Below are 5660 nucleotides of genomic sequence, written 5' to 3'. Positions count from 1 at the left end.
ACGACACACACACACACACACACACACACATCACTACATCACACTACACACACACACCACACAGCACACCACATCTTGTTGATGATGGATTTCTCTACTTTCCTTGGATGCTGTTTTACACAGCATATACCCAGAGATCAGATAGTGTTAATAATTGCCTATGATGTTGGTCAGATTTTTAATTTTTCTAACTGATTTACTACAGTTTATCGGTAAATGTGAATTGGATCAGTTTTGGACCTTACTGGAACATTTTATCTACTTGGTAGATTTCAATTATAGCAACTTCATATAATAATGTCAAGTTCTTCTTCTTTGTTTTGTTTAATTGAGTAGTTGCTTTCAAGTTTGTGGCTGGATTTTTGGATCATCAGTGTCAAAATAAGTAGTAACCTTTTATTTTCTATCATCTGCATATACACTATATTATTTTTTTAAATTGCTTGAGACTGAGGGTTTTTTTTCTTGTGGACTGGGAGCTCACGTTATAACTGTGTATTGGTTTCTTTTTGACATCTTAAATTTGTAAACCTAACAATAGTTATTAATTGCGTGGTTTCTGACACGTAGTACGATGTTTGGTAAGTTTCATTTTCAGGTGTCTTTTCACCTTGTATAGTTGATCCATAGTGTCAAGGAGTAACTCTTTAGCGATTCCCCTTGGTTTTTTTTCATGTGGCGTGTGGTCGAGTATCTGACGTGCTGCAGTTCTGATATTATCGATGGCATACCAGTGGTTACAACTTTTAATCATCATCTGTGTGTCAATTATCTTGCTCGTATGACAGTAGTATCATTGGACTGTTACGGAGTTGACGCTGCTATTAGTCCATATTAGTAACTAGGTTGTGGTTTTTTTGTTAATCTTGTGGTGAAGAGGGCATGCCAGCAGCATTGTAGACGGGGGTCGCCATGAGATTCTGAAGTCTATTTGTAAAACGTATTTTGTTTTCCATTATGTGCAAACTAAGTTCTTCATCTCTCGGTTTGTGTTGTTTTTTTTCTGGAAGCCCGTTTTGTTGGCTATTTTTTTAGAATTCTTGGCTTTATTGTACATCTTTCATGTATCCACATCTGTATCCGATTCTGGACTTATTGACACATGGAACTTAACTTACATCATAATATAGTTCTCTCAAGGTTTTTTAAGATGTTATTTGATTTCTTTACTGAAGCTAGGTGGATTTTATGGATATTCTTTTTATAGACATTTCTTGGGGTTCTTTTTCCTAACAATATGAAAATATTTTGTTTGGTTTATAATGTTGTTGTTGGTGTGCAGATGACGCGTTGGAAGACTGCCGGTAGCGATTCCAGATTAAAGGTCACTTTACTTTGTCTCCTGTTTTGTGGACTCATGCATACAGTTAAATGATTTGGCGTGTTGGTTTTTTATTAGGCTTGAAGTTCCTACGCGGCACCTGTGACTTCGATCTGTAAGACTAAGGTGTGGTTTTTATACATTTTTTTGATTATTGAAGCACATCTGTGGTGTGTATCTTGTTGTGTTGTTGGTTGTGTTGGGGGTGAATACTAAGTTAGTTTTTGGTTAGAATTCTTCAATATTGAAACATAGGGTGACCGGGCCTGTTTTTGATTCAGGATGTGCCTGTACATATCCATTTAATTATTAAGTCATCTGTTGTCAAAAAAAGTGTGGTCTGCTTCTTAATCGGCTTACAGAACTGTACTGATCTCAAGTGTTGTTGGGTTGTGGGTGTGGTTGTTGGGTGGGATTTATTTTTTTTTTTTATTGTTTTTGGGTGTTTTTTTTTTATTATTGTTTTTGTTTTTTTTTTGTTTTTTATTTTTTTTCTTTTCTCTTGTTTTTTCTTTTATGTTGTTTTTTTTTTTTTTTTTTTTTTATTTGTTTTTTGTTTTTTTTTTTTTGTTTTTTTTTTTTTTTTTTTTTTTTTTTTTTTTATTTTTTTTTTATTTTTGTTTTTTTTTTTTTTTTGTTTTTTTTTTTTTTTTTTTTTTTTTTGGGTTTTTTTTTTTTTTTTATTTGTTTTTTTTTGTGAGTTTGTGTTGTGTTTTTGTTTTGCGCCCATTGATTGAATCTTTAGAATCTAAATTCCTAAATTCCGGACTGATGTCATCCCCAGGACATTCTTCAGTACAACCACAATCTTGGTGCTTCCTAAGACCGTTAAATAGTTGAATTCAAAAGTAATTAGCAAAACACGCTTTCCTCAAGGTCAGTACAGCTCCCTTACTTTGTCTGGTGTGAGCAGTACTTTGATGGTTTGGCTAATGTTAGTTCTTTAGGATAAAGATTGGTCTGTGTATATTTAACTTGAGTTAGCTCCATGACTCTACTGGGTCTTTAGTTTAATTGGTTGATTCTACTGGCCTGATTAGCATTTCATAGTCAGTAAGTTACATAATGAATTCACTTTAAAAGAATAAAATGGGGGAGAGGGTTGCGGTAAATTCATGAAGTGGTAATCATTATCAGAACAAGGCTAAAGTAATGGACTATGAACAACCTATTCTTATTTTTGTATCGGTAGTTAATTTTAAGATGTGATTAAGATTTGGTCCAGCTGGATATTGTTGGGATATAATGATTTAATTATGGTGGACTCATTCTCAGGTAACGGAAAAAACAACAATTTATTGTTATATTTCATTTAATTAATAGCATTTATATGGAGATAACCATATTTATTGAATATCATGTTATGCCCGTCTCTGATATATGTTACACACTGTGAGACCTTTGTGGTTTTAACATTGTCTTCTACTATCTGACTGGGTAGATTGGTTATTAATTATCTAAAAACAAAAGAGTTGGGAATGGGTGTTGTACATTGTCCTAGATTTTGGTGGAGCTGGTTAAAAGAATGGACAGATGTGGTAGTTCGAACCTACATGTTAATAAAAGAGACTATTTTTATTTCAGCTGGCACCAGTAAGTCAGCACAAGAACCTTCTTTTTCTCAGAAGCTCCAGTTGTGTTTGACAGATACTTAATTTAGACATTCAGGTAAGACTACTCTTGTAATATCACACATTTTGTGCTTGCGGCCAGACCGTATCATCGTGTTTACAGGGCAGTGAACTGACGACTCAATTCGAGCCTTGGTGAGGGAAGATGCAGTTAAGTGTGCATCATACAGAAATCTACCATCTACAGAGTAAAGAAACAGAAACATTTGGACAATAACGACAACACATATAGTGGATTTTTTATATGTGCATGTATCTAGTGTGCCAGACGCATAAATAATCTGAAAGTGAACTCGCTAGATTTTTCACATACGTCCGGTGGCGTTACTTGTATTATGATTATTTATATGGGAAGAATGCGAGCAGTGTGATTGTCAACTCTAATGGACTAGTAAGTACAGCCTACTGATGTTTAGTGTTGGAACTAGTGTCGGAGATCGGCGTTAGTTGCGAGCCAGGGGGTTAGGACCTAGAAGTTTCATGCAGAAGAGCAGAAAATAGTTGCCATTGTGAGTTTATCCTGATGTTGCAACAATCAATGAGGTTTCTTTAATACTGATTAGTGGATGCCTAATTGCAACGGACAATGTAGTAGTAAAATGGTGAGATTCGAGCAAGTTAGGGTGAGCGAGCAGGGAGGCTTTTGTTAATGAATGAAATGGTCTGTGTAATATTTGTTTAATATCTGCGGAGCTCAAAAGATTAGAGATGGTAAAAGTGTTGGGTTTTTGAGTAATTGATTCCAGAACCATTTTTGTTTGCCCCGCGTTTCAAGTGGCCTGAAAAAATGATTGAAGGCTGTGATTGGTTGACCTTGCTAGGAGGAAGTATTTTACATCCAGAGTATTTCTCTAAAATCAAATGTCGAGGAATTGGATTGATGATGATGGAGACTGCCATGAGTACTGATTACATTGTTGGGTAAAAATAGGTAGAGTATGCTCATTACAGCGAGTAATACATGTATGCTTCCGGAGATGGGTTTCACACATTTTTGCTCATACTTGAGAAGGTAAAGGGTCCTGCGGTCGTGTTATTGTTCTAAATAACTCCCTAAGTAGAAGTGACCGCCAAACCGAACAATGTAGAGTCTACTAAAAGATTATTATTGGTGGTACGTCAAAGTTCTGATTGTCTTACCCTTCCTGTGCCTTTGTAGAGTGGTCGATAGTTTTTCAAAAAACTGTTAAAACGCTGGGGCGGATATGAAGCCACACACTGTTGGCTACAGGGTGAATTGTTCATTCATTACCATCGCGAACACACACATTGGAGTTCTTATTTTCCACAGATGTTATTAATGGAGAGGTGGAGCTCTGTTCTAGGTCTGAAATGGAAGCTATAAAGAGGTTATTTCCGCTTGTGATGAATGTAAATTATGATTTTTTTTGCATCCTGGGTCCATGGTGCAGTGAACTGAAGACATACTGCCGTGCTAGTGTTTACTTTCCTAGTTTACCGCCTCCATATTGAATGGGGATATAATGTTTTAATCGTGCATCTCTTTTAAGACGTTCCAAAATGTTATGTTGGATCCTTGGTGACAGTTGACCGAAACAGTTGGTTCTGAAATGTGACAGTACTTCTCAGGTATATGAGTATCCTTTTATTTGTGTATATCATCTGCTATCCTTCTATTGGGTCGTTACTCACCACTTTGGTAGGTCATCCATTTTAGGGGGACCTCGGAGTTTTGGAATTTTCAGAGGTATATCATACAATTGGGTAGAAAGTTTGTTTAAAATAATTGTTGCGGTATTAAATAGTAAGTTTTTACTTTTTACTGCTTCGATGCCCCAAACCCCTAGTTTGCATATGTCTAGGTTTTGGGGAACTGCTGTATGTTTCAATTCATTGTATATGATTGTTTGCCATTTGCTTGATATTTACTACGGATTTTGGGCCCACCAATGTAAATTTGGTATTCAAACCTTGGCTCCCTCTTCGCAGCTTGTCAATTTTATCCACTTTACACTCCTGGACTGCTCCATAAATCTCACCTAAACACTTAACATAATGGGTTATTATCATCCCTGAAAATTAGTCCACACATATGCAACATATTTTCCTCAGTCTGAGTAACTATTCAGTAATAGAGTTCTAGCAGTGACCTAGCTGTTTTAGGGAACTACTGAGTCACGTTTTTTTAATCTGTGAGCTGTGTTGTAAGGAATTTATTGTGTTTTCTTCTTGACGAACCAGTGGTCTTGGGCTGAGAGCCGCAGAAGGTAGATTTAGTTTGTGTATATAGCATTTTAAGAGTGGATAAGCAACCAGTTACGTTGGTTTTTGTGATCTGTTTCATGGGACCTTTGTTTAATGAGGCGAAAAATGCCTGCACATGATTTTTTTTTCTTGGAAAACCTGCCAGTGTAAAAGTCTTTAAAATATCAGCTTTCGCTTTGATTAAGCGAAGCGAACGGAGCCTGCTTGCTGCCTGTCTATTTGTTCAGTATGAGTAGGTGATCCCACCAGTATTTTTAGTTTCTAGTACAGTAGTCCATAAAAATAGTAATCCTTAAAGACTACAAATTGGACGTTTGTTTTTGCACTAGGAACGGAAATTGAACATTGAAGTCAAGTTTTTAGCCTCATTTTACTACTCCATAAATCATGGTAGTGTTGAAATTATTTTGAACACCTATCGCTGTCCTGTTAGGGAAAGATGTCATATTGTTGATTTACTTTTTTTTTCCTAGAACAGCCAG

This window comes from Morone saxatilis, unplaced genomic scaffold (genome assembly GCF_004916995.1).
Source record: "Morone saxatilis isolate NCDOM2014 unplaced genomic scaffold, NCSU_SB_2.0 Contig23, whole genome shotgun sequence".
NCBI lineage: Eukaryota > Metazoa > Chordata > Actinopteri > Moronidae > Morone > Morone saxatilis.
Note: the sequence above shows the minus strand (reverse complement) of the source record.